This window comes from Amborella trichopoda, chromosome 3 (genome assembly GCF_054954075.1).
Source record: "Amborella trichopoda isolate Santa Cruz 75 chromosome 3, AtrichopodaSantaCruz75HAP2 v2.0, whole genome shotgun sequence".
NCBI classification, from domain to species: Eukaryota; Viridiplantae; Streptophyta; class Magnoliopsida; order Amborellales; family Amborellaceae; genus Amborella; species Amborella trichopoda.
Genome location: NC_142338.1, coordinates 15,457,865 through 15,473,206, shown reverse-complemented (window position 1 = coordinate 15,473,206; position 15,342 = coordinate 15,457,865). Strand labels below are relative to the sequence as shown.

The window sequence follows — 15,342 nt, the reverse complement described above, 5'->3', positions numbered from 1 at the left end:
TTTATTGAACTGACTTCCAGCCAGTTTCTTGTTGTATGTAGAAATCTAGTCACCAATTCTAAAACAAGAATAAAAACTCTCATTAAATATGCAATATTTTCTTGTGTCACCGGATATTTCAGTACCTCAGAAAATGCATCAACCTTAATAGATCCAATCCAGTTGGAAACTCATAATTTAATAAATAAAATGGCAAAACAACCTTAAGAATTCGCCTTAAAAACGAATTCAAGTAAAAACACAAGTAGGAATTAAGAGACACATGTATTCAAACCGTACTTTCAATTAGATATTCCAAGCAAAGTTGAGATAATGTTCTTCATACACAGGTTTTGAATACTCAAAGCTTAAACATACTAATTGAGATAGAAATGGAGTGAAAGAAATTGAAAATGCAGAGATCTAATATGTCAATCGAATTTAGCAAACAAACATGGCATTTGAGTCCACGTAGCTCGTTAGCCAAGCTGATCATGGGAAATTCAAACTAAAAATGCGAGTTTAAGTAGAAAAACTGATGAATTCAGACACATTAACAATGAAATAATGAAAATGGGGTTTAGATTTACATTTAGAGCAATGCTTTACCTGTTGCTTTTCATTCCGATAAAAAAAATGCTTTAGCTACTGCTTATGCTTGTGATTTTGTTTTGCCTTTTCAATGTGAATGGACTCGATTGACTTGATTGAAAACGGGAAAATAAAAGAGGTATTTATAGTAAGAAACATGACCTTTCGTTCTAAATTTTAAAAAAAACACAAACTTTGACATATTGTGATATTAAATCGTAATGCAAGTAAATGTTTTAACATAAAATAAAGCAAATATACATATTTATATGGTTATGTAAACAAGTGAGTTTGAAATAGACATAATCATCTTTCAAGTGCACAAAATTAATATCTAAATTTGAAATCAACCATGTTATTTGAGTTCAATTTGTGACATTTAATGGTTGTATAAATAAATCTGACCAACAATCTAAACAATTCGAACAATAAATCGATACAATCTATAATGCAGGTTGACATCTTAGCTAATATCTAACTTGGATATGTCTAATGCATTAATATTCATAATTTTAATTCACAAATGGTAGGGAGGCATAAACAATAGTTCCTTGTCAAAGGGAGAAAAACACCATGCATAAACTGATTTAGGCCTCTTTATTGAACGGAATTCAAGACAGTTTCTTGTTGTATGTAGAAATACAGTCACACATTCTAAAAAAAGAACAAAACTCACATTCAATATGCAATATTTTCTTGTGTGACTTGATATTTCAATTACCTCATTAACTTTAATAGATCCAATCCAGTTGGAAACTCATAATTTAAAAATGAATTAGCAAAACAACCTTCAAAATTCGCCTTAAAAATGAATTAAAGTGAAAACATAAGTAGGAATTGAGATGCATGTATTCAAACCGTACTTTCATTAGATATTCTAGGCAAAGTTTAGATAATGTTCTTCAAACACAGATTTTGAATACTCAAAGTTCAAACATAGTAATTGAGATAGAAATGGAGTGAAAGAAATTGAAAATGCAAAGATCTAATACTGCAATTGAATTCAGCAAACAAACATGACATTTGAGTCCACACAACTCGTTAGCCAAATATTTAGGGCTGATCATGGGAAATTCAAACTAGAAATGCGAGTTTAAGCAGAAAACACTGATCAATTCAGGTACCTTAACTATGAAATAATGAAAATGGAGTTTAGATTTACATTTAGAGCGATGCTTTAGCTGTTGCTTTTCATTCCAATAAAAATATGCTTTAGCTTCTGCTTAGGCTTGTAATTTCGTTTTTTGCCTTTTAAAACATGAACGAACTCGATTGACTTGATTAAAAGCGGGAAAATAAAGGGGGCATTTATAGTGAGAAACATGAGCTTTCATTCTATAAAAAAAGAAAAAAAAAGTGGAGGCGGGGGAAGGGGGGGGGTTTATTAACGTGGATATAATATCTTATTATAGGCGGACTCAATTTTGTTCATTGTTCTAGAAAATGGAAAAAAAATAATAATCGTATTTTGGATTTTGAAGATTTGAAGTTTATTAAAGCCCATTAAGTGCAAGAATACTATTGAAGGCAAAAATAAGCAAAAGATCTTCGGATATTGAAAATCCAATATTTAGCCAAAAAAGTTCTTTTAAGTAAAAGCTTTGGATCTCCACAATCCCAAGTTTATAGGAAAATATAGAACAACTATAGATTTTCAAAGTTTGAAGTTTTGTTGAAACAATTTTGGATTTTTAATATCTAGAGTTTTCTTTTTGGATTTTTAGAATCTTAATTTATTTAAGAAATATATATAATTTCCTATAACTTATCCGTTATATCTCCCTTTCCCTTTTTTTTTTTTTTTTGTTTGACAATGAAACTATGATTTCATTAATTTGTAATAGAGCATATAACAGAATTACAATAAATATTAAAAATCTAAAGTCTCAGAAATAATCAATCCACCCAAGTGAACTACCCGCTTTGCCATCTGCTATCTCATTTGCCTCCTGATATACATGATGAAAGGATACTTGCAACTAATGACTAATATCCATGAGCTCCATCCATTTACTTGCAACATCTATGGTGATCGAGAATCCTTATTACACCAAATTGATAGCATTAAGAGAATCACCTTCCACAAGTAATAGGCGAAATTCCTAATGATGAATGCGAAAGCCTTGTAAAACTGCTTCCATTTCTAACCCTTTTCTCCAAAATTGTCTACCTCGTAGCCCTCCTTCACCAAGTTATCAAGCCTTCTCACTAGCCCAGAGGCCCCTTCTGTCTCCTCCTTTTTTAGGTAATTCAATGGGGATGACGAGCCCCTACCCATTTTTTAAATTGTTAGTGGTTTTTTCATTTGTTGGTAAGAATAGAAGCCTAGACTTTAGTTCGGGCAATAAGACCCCAACCCCATTCTCGAAGTGGTAAGTCATTGGGGATTTGAGGCCCCTTTCTGTCTCCTCTATCACCCTATCTTGCCTACTAGCTCCTCTTATCTCTCTATATACATCTCTTGCCCCCCCTAGGTTGCCCTAAATATCCCATTAGTCCATCGCTTTGACCTATCATCCCCTAAGGTTGGCAATGTTTATTGCTTTGTTGAAGTTAAAGGATCATCTATTACCATGATAAACAGTCCTTCAACTTCCCACCCTTTGTTGAAACAGGTACTCTTTTTTTTTTTTTTTTGAATCCTGCATTATTTCGTCTTGGTCAAAATACATCTTTCTAAACTAGACTACAGGCAAAAACAATCAAAATCACTAGGTAATTGTATGTCTTTATGGGTAAGATAATGTTGGGGTATCCTAACTAAGGGCAAATTCGAAATGAGTTACGGCAGGGGTATGCTCACCTTTAGTCTGGGACCTCTTGCGAGCAGCTCTGTCGTAAGTATCGTGGGGTGTCTTAGAGGTAGGGAAATATTCAGTGGGTGCGCTCTGCTGAGGACCCACTCTCCTAACTACCCTTCATCTAAGAACTACGAGCTCATCTCGAAAGCAATAAGGCCGGATCCAGGATTTGCGAAAGATCGTTTGGAAAAGGATTTCTTTTTGTGTTTGAGTGTGTGATGAGGTATGTAATGGAGCACAAGCGCATGCTGGAGAACTGTGGTCAACAAGCAAAGTGCACAATCAAAGAAAGTGAAAACTACCTACGTTCCATTCCAAGTGGGGTGCACCACGAGTCGACCACTAGAATGGGGGGTAGGCGACCGTAAGTAAGGTGAACAATAGGAGGTGAGCACAAGTGAGGTGGGCCCCTGGTCGATAGTGATTCAATCGGAAGTGCAGTTAGGGTAGGGTTGCCTTGAGAGTTTTTCTTTTTATGGTAAGGAAAAAAGCTAAAAATAATCCAAGAACTATCTAAACTGAAAATAAAAGAGAACGAGAATTTTCGTGGTAGCACTGAAGACTTGATCATCATGGGTGACAATGTTAAGCACATGCCATACTGGAAAAATCTAAAGGCCAGTTTTAGCATTGACAACACATCGCTTGCATTACCCAGAATGTGGCTAAATTTTTCAGGCTTTTCCCCTCAATTATGAAGAAACAATATCAATAGGAACTTGAACAAATGAGAGAAAATGGCGACAATGGCCCTAGCACTAGCAATGTTTCCCATAATGCACTCTACAAACCTAAATTTCAAGAGGGCATCAATCCAGTATTGCTAATTGCAATGGCCACGTTAAGATGCTTAACATCCGTCCTGGACTCCCACTTTGCTAGAAAAACTCATTAGATTAAGAGGAAGCAGACTTTCACATGATACTACCCCTTGAATCGAGATCCAGGGTATTTCATAGCTTTAATGCCCCACCACTTGAAGGCCCCATGGTGAGCACCAAATTGTTTATGCTTGATTTCAAAAAAATGGAAATCCGATAAGCGACCTTGACCTTGAGCCTATCATTCAGAGATAGGATTTAGGTTGTCGAATTATCACCCACACCAAGCTTGGTTGTTAGACCACTCTCTTATACATCACCGGTGGTGATGGCTGGTGGAGGTAAAAAAAATAAAAAAGGGAAATCCGCTAAAAGAAGTTTAGAAATCCATTTCAAGCAAGAGGAGAGATTTGGAAAAAGATTGAAGTGAAATAAAGGACAAGAAAAGAAGAATAACATCAATCGGGCCCCAAGCCCGACAAGTGGTGTAGGTGGCCACTTGAGATCAAATATAAGTGTGCCAACTTCCTCTAGTTCCTGGAAATCTGTTGGGTGGATTGATCGGTATCAGAATGGATTTTAGGCATTCAATTTTCAGATTTAGAATTTGACGTTGGAGATATGGAGGATGCCAAAGTTAAAGTTTGCACTTAGGGTTTTGAAAGGCTCAGGAAGAGTGCCAAATGCGACAAAGTTTTGGCTAGAATCTACCAAAATTGAGGGCAAGGACCCCAATTTATAGAGGAACGACCCTTCAATAGTGCCAGAACATTTTAACCAAATCAGAGCCACCGGTTAGCAGCGATAGGGGTTCCCATGCTAACATTGCCACTGGCAATGCTGGTACTCGGCACCATGTAATCATTTCAGAGTTGTGCCAACATTGATCCTCAATCATTATGGTGTGCCTACTACATATCAGTCTATTAATGAAAATATTGTTTTAGGGCCCATTTGGGTACATGGATTGGACTAACCTCGGATTGGCTTATACTAGAAATCATTTGTCCTTGGTGATAGCACCTGATAAGAAACATGGACAGTCCTATCCATTATTTGGATTGACTGGAAGATGTCAATCCATAGAAATTTAGTTGCAATTTTTATATTATTACTTTACATTTAATTTCAGAGAAGTTTCATTCAATATATTAAAAAATGTTCTCTGTCTAAAATACCTCTTAAAGATAGATATTTAATAAATATCTAATATTTTTAGAAAAAATAGTTAATTGGAGTTTGATAAGGGTCCTTTGGGGCGATTTTTGGGCCTTGGGTGATAAGGACCATTTGGGGTGATTCAGCTCTAAGTTGCATTTTGAATTATAAGTTTGTTTCTTTCATTGTTGATTTGGATCTGAATGAAACGTCCGGATTTTAATAATCTCTCTCTCTCTCTCCCTCTCTCTCTCTTTTACATCCTTGCACAATAAAAATTTTGTCCATATAACTTTGAAAAGCCATAGAAGATGTCTCTCTCTCAAAGAGGGATTTAGATTTGCAATAAATTTCTAAGTATTAAAGCTAGAAAAAGCAAAGAGAGAAGGGATAGTTTTATATGTGAATTCAAATAAATTGTTGCTTACTTTCTTGTATCCGAACAATACAAAAATCAAGCACAACCTCTGCACGTTCAAGAGCATACAATTCCTTCTAATTAAGTTAAGTGCTTGCAATCTACTATGCTCTAATTTAAACCACAATAGAAATCCACTAATACATGACATTTGCAGAAGCCAAGTCCATAAGGTGCATAGGTGGTAGGACCTTGCCAAACTTCCTTGTAGCTGCCTCATTAACCTGAATATACTCCTCCCAACTGAGTTCGGATATTTTCCTTCTACCTTCATCGAATTAGAAACTAGGTCGATCAAAGAGTTGTTTAACATTTATATACAAATACTCCAATGATTGAACCCTAAATTCGAGTCTATCTATGGTGAACATGGGCCCCTACGGTTCACGCATAATGTAGGCTATCTTCTATCATGTCCTTCTTTTAAGGTTCGTACCACCCACTTCAACTATGATTTTGAACATGATTTTGTCACGTTCGGGAGCCCAATTGATATGTCTGTAAACATGACCATCTGGTAAAGTAATTAGAATAGACATCCTGGATTTTTAATAGTATTTAATGTCAAATATATACATACATTAATGAATGACATGTACCAAACAAATTCCCAAGAAACATATTGAATGTATGCCTACATTTATTAATTCATGCAGCCACACTGATGAATAACATATAACAATAATTATAGTACATACAATAAATTTTCAAAACCTGTAACAAACAATAAAATAAAATACCATTCCATTCACATTTATTTCATACAATACACTCCAAAGTCCATGTCAAGATAAAGAGAGTTAGTTTGCACCAAGATCTTGTTTAGAAGAAACTACCATGATCAAGCTTTAGAAGTTAATAACCCATCACACAAAAATATATGTAATTCCCCATCATCAAATTCAACTTTAAAAATAATTACACTATGCCCATCCAATATTGGGCATTTCAACCAAAAGTTGAAGTTATTAACCCATTTTCAAAAGAAGTATTGAGGACACAATAATGGAGGAATTGAATAACATTAGTGCATCTATGGAGATGGTGATCAACTATGCACACCATACACATCAAGAACATATTTTGCTCTGTCCTCTTCACTCGTATTTAAGAATAATGTCATCACATCCGCATATTGGACAATTTCCTTAGTTGTAGCCATTCTAGTTGTGGTTGTGAGCCCCGGATCTTGTCATGGCCTCTTCGACTTGAGCTATGAGTAGATTGCGTGGTCGTTTATTCATTATCACTCCCAGATTGTCTACAGTCGTCGATATGATCTCAATGAAGTCAGTCAGGGTCCTCTTCTTCTTTAGCCTTACAACTTTAGTCCTGGGCACTTTGTCATATGGACATGATTGCATTGGTGATTCAAATATATCCTCCTCCTCATCCAGCACGTCATCTATATCGATACCTAAACCCCTCGTTGATATATCATCTCCTCTAACTAGGGCCTAGCTTTCTTCTTGACTCTCCTGCACTAACATTGATGGGGTCCTAACACTAGATCCTACAACAACTACCTTGCTGATGATTATGTTAAGTGCATTCTAATATGGGAAGGGCTTATCTTTCCACCCCTTAGCATCTGGATGATTCTATACTGATAAGACGTGATATATTAGTACATGTTTTTTGGGCAAGACAAAAAAAACTAAAATGTTAATAAAATACAACTAAAAAGGGCTACAATGAGTCGATATATCCCATTCTTTCCAAAAAAATATATATCAGCTCACATATACCAAAACAAATGCCATCAAGAAGCTCTAAAAAACAATAGCAAGAATGGACAAATCTACCAATACATCAAGAAAGACCATGAGCCCTTCATACATAACCACCAACTTAACAATCTAAACTGATGCGATTGAGCAAGACAAGAGTGTGAAAAATAACAAGAACAGTACTGCAGCACCAGGAATGTCATATGAGACACATGAACAATGCAATTGATTAAATATAAGGGCAATAAGCTTCTATTAAGGAGACAACAATATAAAGAGTAAGAGGAAACATAAGGATTTATATTTATGACGGAAAGAATAGGGCAAAATTTTAAGACATTAAGGAGGACTCCTCAATATTTTAACAAATGCCTCCATAAACAAAGCTCATATACAAATAAAAAATATTAAGTTTTAAGTTGAAACTTTGTTAATGAAAAGAATAATGGTAATGTTGTCACCATGTTGACCTATACGTTGGAAGTCTATAGGAAGTTAAAGAATATAGAAACGCCTAAAATTGAAGACCTAATATCCACATGCATCTCCGAATGCTCAGCAATGAGGCCTCATGAGAAGCACATTTTAACTTGACCAACATGCAAACACGCTATCTCGAAATAGGTGATTACCATTTAAGTTAGTAGACTTGGAACCAAGGACCCAAAAGAGACTGTATCTAGCAACAATATAATAACTTCCTGATCACTGCTTCATCGCATTCTTTTTTTTTGTTTTTGGGTAAGTCAACGAGGAAGACAGCCCTTGCCCGTTATTTTCAAGTAAATTAGGAGTTAGCTTTCTTGAAGATATTAGTGGGATGGTATTAGTAGTGAGAATGTGTACCTTTTTTTAAGTAGATCAGGAGTTAGCTTTTTTTAAAGTATTAGTGGGATAGTGCTAGTGGTGGGAATAAAAACCTCAATGTAAGATGTGGGATGCTGCCACCCCAACCCTAGCTCCGATGTGGGATGCTGCCACCCCAACCCTAGCTCCTTTCCCAGCTTTATTTGCCTTCAACAATATTAGGCGTCAATGTACCCCAAATTTCTTCCACAAAAATTGCTAGTATAAAGCAACCATGGTAGACAATTGCTTATTTCCTATATCACCAAATGATTAACAAACTCTTACGCATGATAATCATCCTTATATGCATCAGGAAAAAATGCAAAAGTGCATAAAAATTCAGCAATTGATAACAATACACAAAAATCCATATGAGTCCTGCAAATTGATCCTGATGACCCATTGAATGGACAGCAATATTTCAATCTCGTAACTCAGCCAAATCTTCTATTTATTTATTTTTAATCATTCAATTTATACTATTGAAATGCCTCGCATTCTAATTAATTTTACAATTATATACAATATTCAACCATAATAACTTTTCTCAAAGACAAAATAAAATAGGCCATTAACAAGATAACAAGGAGAAAAAGTACAGAATAGAAGATCTGCTCATATTTAGCTTGGTAAAAAATTAAAAAACCCCAACATAAAAAATTATCTTTTTGGGGCTAAAATCAACATCACAAACTTACCACATCAATGCTCCACGTCAAATTGAAAAACATCAAAAAAGATTAGAAGCTGAATATTCATTTTTTGATGATTACTTTTTACGTATTATTCCAAGTATCATCTAGCCTTGCACAATCAATATGGAAAAGATAAACAAAAAATACTCTAAAATTTTGATATAGCAAAACTCAAAACTATGTCACACCACAATGTAGAGAGAGACCAAAACTACATCACATTCGTAGCATCTAAAAGTTAGATAATACCCAAAAACTCACTCATAAAAAGAGGCCCAACAAAACAAAAAAGAGAGAGACCAAGACCAAGAAGAGAGATGGATTGGCCTACCTGATATCTTGTTGTCAAGAACTAGCATTAATTTGGAGAGTCCAATCGAGGTACCCAAACGGGGCCTTAGGGAGTGTCACTTGAATGAGGTCCCTGATTGACAGTGAGTGCGATGTTAATCCCAGCGTTGCCACCATTGATGTGAAACTTTAACAATACTAATTATTTCAAAATAGTGTGAACAATGCTGATGTTGTAGGGGCCAATCATTTTAGCCCTAATCATTCCTTTACCAATGATATGGTTCACTCCATTTAATGAAAATATTATTGCAAACGTGTAGGGTTGTCTTTCTGGCAGTGTCATCACTGTTGTACAGTGTCTGGACCATCATTAATGGTTCAAGGGTCAGATTTGAGCTTTGTTTAGCGTTGGTGGCATTGATGTTCGCATTATTGCCCTAGACGGTTTAGTCTCGTGAAGCTCCGGGCCCTATTTTCTGTTAGTTTCTCAAGTTGTTGGGGAACTATTGCTGATGATGTTGTTCTCTCCTACGCTGCCGTGGGAGCATCTGTTGCTGATAATCATGACATTTTGAGACAAATTTTAAGGGATTGAGCTCTCGCTAATGATTCATCGTCATTGTGGTTGACATTCGGTATTTGATTAAGCCACATTGCCCCCACTGATGCGTGTGTTGGCGTTCTTTACCGCCAAGGAACCTCAACATCGGTTTCCCTAATGGCCTTGTTGGTGGCATTGGCATAGGGTGACCAAAATCGTATTTCAAGCAAACAAATTATCTCATGCTGTAACTTTAAAACCGTGCAATATATTCAAATAATTCTTGATTTGTTGGAAAGCTTATGATGTCCAATTCAATTTGAGACTTCATTCGGCCCCAAATGACAGACTTTAGGAATGCATACAAGGCTAAGACCTTTGGGTGTTGGTTTTCAAGATTTTGGGTGTTAGAGCTGTATACGGGCCAGTTTATGAAGGTAAGTTTACGGTTTAAGGACGTGGATGGGTCAAGGTTCCTTTGGGTGTTGGTTTTCAAGATTTTGGGTGTTAGAGCTGTATACGGGCCAGTTTATGAAGGTAAGTTTACGGTTTAAGGACGTGGATGGGTCAAGGTTCCTATGATACCAATTCTTTCAGCCCAGAGAGGGGTATCTACACTTTATACATACTTTATTACTAATTAATTGGCTTTAAAATGGGAGAGAGATGAACTTTTACGATGAAAACAGTGGGTAAAAGCCAAGTATAGATGGCTCGTGCTAGATGAGAGTAAATAATGAATCTGTTGGGTTTATGTGGCTTTTAAATGCCTTATGAGTGCTTATAAAATGAAATGATATAATGGAACATGAATTCAGTGGGAGTGTGGTCTCTCATGGACTATACCATGCAAACGATGTTTGCAGATACCAGACCGTGCTTGGCGATCTAGGCTAGTCGGTTGGGAAAAACTCATGTTACCTAGGCATGAAGAACAAACCGATGAGGGTTTAAGGGTTAGCCCTTGATGAGATCGAAGAACATACCTGGATGAGTGAGCCGATGGACTGTGACCCTTATGTATGATGGTAGCCTACAAAGATGGGGCCCAAAACCTCATCCATATGCCATCACATGGCATGCATATCGATAGATCATTCGGGAAAGCCAAAAATCTAACTTTTAGGGTGAAGCATACATGCATGTGTGAGAGATCCCCCTATACACCATAGAGTTGTGGTCACATTAGGTCTTTGGTGACCTGGATTCGTCTTTAGGGGAGGACCTGTAATCCATAGACTGGGATTGCGACCCATTGGCTCATCAGCTAAACTTTGGTGATCCACTAATGAGCCCCTGCTGGGACTATGGGTCATGAAAAACACTAGATCAGTCTAATAAAGCAAATATGGTCCATAGTCCACAGTTGAAGGTAGAGTGCCCTATGATTGTTGATTTAATTCCCAAACCATATGGATTCATTTCTCATCAAATTAATTTAATTGTGTTTGTTTTATGATAATGATTATTTTATAATTATTTGAATTTTTATGAACCTTTCGATATTTTATTTATAATTTTTGGATTTATAAAATTAAAAGATATTGATTTTACAATATTTTAATATTCACTAAAAATTATTTTGTTAATTTTAAATGCATAAAAAATAATAATCATTGGGCCTATTATGCACATGGGCCTACCATGTTTCTAAAAGGTGGGGCCCACATGTGCGTCCCATGGGTGGCATGCTTCACCTCTTACTACTTTCTATTTTATGGAAAGTTTTGTTTTGTGGTCCATATGATCTTATGTTTTGGTAACTTTAAATTGTGATATGTGGTAAAATTATGGATTGAGTATGTATTGACCATATATTGACTTAATATGAAAGTAGATATTGACTTGATATATCTTTGATAGATTTTATAGAAATTATGTGTAAAGATGTGTTATTTTATGGAATGCACAATATTTAATTAAAATTAATTTAACTTATTTTCTATTGATGGAACGATAGTTTATGAATGGGGATAAGGGTTCATGCACCTTTCATAATGTTGGCGGCCCATCTATAGAATGGATGGCTCAGATCTCTCACCCCATAAGTTACCCAATCTCATAGGAAGATAAAAGCCAAAAAAATAAGGAACCCTAATCTTATTCAAGCCTATAAAAAAAAGATTGTCTCTACCCAAAATCTCTACACCTTATTTTTCTATCTCTCTCATGTTTGATCTCTTTCTCTCTCCCATATTGTGAAAGAACATAAGGGTTTAGGTTACGTATTTATTCTCTCTTCTATGTCTTAACTATGGATTTATGGTTAAGGGTTTTAGGGTTTAGCAAAAAGAGAGTTCATCTCTCTCAAACTAGGTTGCTAAGGGAATTCACCTAGGGTTTGAGTTTGTGATCAAACAAGTTCATGTTCTATTGGTGTGGCTTGGCCTAAACTTGTTTTCCCTGTTTGAGATTGAAGCAAGATCATTGATCTAGCACCATCGGATGGTGGTGACTCGGTGTGTGGTATAATAAGCCCAGTTGAGGTAATCTTCAACGCTCTTCTCTTGTATTTCTAGCAATTTTATTTTTTAGTCGCAAGCATAGTGCATGGTTATGTCAATGGCATCAAGTTTTAAGATCTTGGTTTTTAGGTCTTTCTTTTATTGGTATCAGAGTTATAGATACTTGATGCTATTATTGTTTTTTCTCTTTATTGAGTTTATATCAAGCATAAAAATGATATATAATAAAGCTAATGACCTTTGTGGTCAAGAAATATACCCACGGTTACAATTGATTGAAACATTCCAAGACCAAAAAGGCACTCTGCATAATGAATATTCTAAGCTATTTTGGAGTAGTGATATGAAAAAGATAATGAGATATTTTTCTATTGCATACTGTAGTAATATTTTGTATCTTTAAGAGTAAGATCTACCTGCGATATTTTAGTGGGAGATCCTATGGGAATTGAGAGTTATGGACTTAACAATGAAGGGTGTTAGTTCTCACCCTGCAAAATCTAGGAATTGTCTATTGAGTTCCATGATTTTTTCACCAACCATATGATTTTATTTCTAATTGAAATTTGACTGTGACTCACAAAATTGAGTTTACTTTCAAAAAAAAATTGTTCATTAAGAAATTCTGTGCGGTTTAAAAGATATTATCAATTTATTAAAGGGTGTGTAAGTACTGTTTTCTGTAATGAAAACTATTTTTATGATTTGGAAGTCATGATTTTAGTTTTATTCTTAACATAATGTTTTATGGCTCAAAGGAATACTCCATGAGGGTAGAGAAAATACAATTTTATTAGACAATGTTCATTCTAGAATTCTGCAGAATGATTTATTTTGTGATGTGTGTATCACCTTATTTATTTATCTAAAGAAATGTATTATTTGCGATTCACACCATGATGTTATGATTTGATTTTGAGTATAGTTTTCAATACAAGTGATTTTAGGAAGAAATTCTCTTAGGCTTGAGAGAAACAATTTTTTATTTAGAGATGCTCAACTTGATTTTCGGTTGAAAATTTGCATTATGATGTAAAAGTCACTAAAAGGTAGACTCACTAAATGGGTGATTTAGGGATGGAACTGAGCATTGTTTTATATTTTTTTAGTCCATTTCAGTACTCAAAAGAAGTCGGAAAGAAAATCTTTATAAGTTGAGAGATATCATATTTTTATTGTGGGATGCTCATGTTCTATGCTACAGTAAATTAAAAGATGTGGCATTTTAAGGCACATCTTTGGATTCCTAATTATGAAAACCTTTTTAAGGCTCATTTTAAAAGGTTTTATAGTATGCCATAAGTATGATTTATTATAGTACACCCTCAGAGAGATGTAATACAGAGTTGACAAAATAAGACGCTTTATATGAACTCTATGTGAAGAATATTCGATCTGGGAATACAAGAAAAATTGATACCTATAAAAGTATATTGGTTTCTTTGAGATGAATAGATATATAGAGAGACTTGGCGGTAGCAAAGAAACACTGAAGATTAGTGGGAGAATCAAATTTGTGATGTTTGAAATGATGGAATGAAAAATATTAATTCTTCGCAGTGTGAGAAATGAAGAATCAAAGCGCTGAAGAGATGGACACTTCTTGACATATGAAATTGATGATCAATATATTTTCCATCAGTTACATGCTCTTCTAAGATCACAAAAGCAAGTAAGAGCAAAGATTCAAGAAAGCCCAGGTATCACACTACATGATTTTGAGGTATGAAATTTATCCTATATTATATGGTAAGATCATATAAGAAAGGAGGATTCAGTAACCCTTTTATTTTAAGTTTCATATACTTCTTTGGTTTTTAGCTATTTGTTTTATGAAATGTATGGAGTGTATGAACATTAAGTGATAGGTGCTAACAAATTTGAAAGAGCCAATTTTTTAATACCCTGTGTGTGCTAGAGTATGAATTACTTAAGGTAATAATACACATTAAAATGTGATTTGATCAAGGGCTTTAAGCCTTAAGGATGAAATACGAGAGATAGGTGTGGCTCATTCAAATATGTAAGCACGAAGGGAGTGTTCTGATGGAACTTGGTCTTAGTGATCATCCTCCCAATAATGTTTATAATATGATGTATTACATGTGATGATAATCTCTTGATAAAGTCTCCATATTTGCTAAAAATGAAATATTTGGTAAAGGCTTTAATAAACATTCTTTAGTCATGCTTTATTTTAGATAAAATTATAAGCTGGTATTTATGATTTGTTTTTGTGGTCATGAATTTGACTTGGTAGGAAATTAAAGGTGAATGCGGTAAAATGATTTATGAAGGCTAAGCATGTATTTTAAAATTAAAATTGATGATTTGAGAAAAACCTAACTCTATGAATATGGTTTTAAAAAAAAAACCACAGTCTTCCAAGGTCCACGAAGTGTTTATAAAAAATCATTTTAAACCGTCATATTATTGCTTGTGAATGTATATGCATATATATATACCAAGTCAATATTTTTTCATTGAAGAGAAAAACATTGTCTTTATAGTATTTATAAAAAAATTGGAGAAAAACTATCATGCACTAGTTTTTAAATACCCATGTGCCTTGACTCATGTTTCTAGTTATTTAAAATCTTTGATTACCTAAGCATAGGGAATGTTGAAGGAAGGCCATCATGCTAGGCTTCCTTGACACATGTTGTTTTAATTAGATAACTTGATTTGTATGTATTTACTACCAAGATGACTAGTGTGGTTGAACATTTGTAGTTCATGAAAGTTGCGCATATTGTGAAACCAACGGGCATTAAATTACATATAGCTTGAAACTTGTTATGCTATCTTATGATATATATATATATATATATATATATATATATATATATATATATATATATATATATATATATATGTGCAATAATTGAGTAGGAGCTACTACAGCCGCGCGTTTCTTTTAGCTGCTTGGATATTCAGATATACAAGTGCAAGTTATCTCACGGATCCAAATGATGCGAACTCTACATCTGGATATGTGTT

The 15,342-nt window shown here is 34.7% G+C and overlaps 1 protein-coding gene across 1 annotated transcript in view; it reads right to left on the bottom strand.

Moving 5' to 3' along the window:
- Positions 1–9,516, bottom strand: part of RCK (DNA helicase ROCK-N-ROLLERS) — a 67,336-nt gene extending 57,820 nt beyond the window's left edge. The window contains exon 1 of the mRNA XM_088862210.1: positions 9,374–9,516. The gene's annotated coding sequence lies outside the window, so the exon portion shown is untranslated. The remainder of the gene's footprint in view (positions 1–9,373) is intronic.
- Between the last annotated feature and the right edge of the window lie 5,826 nt (positions 9,517–15,342).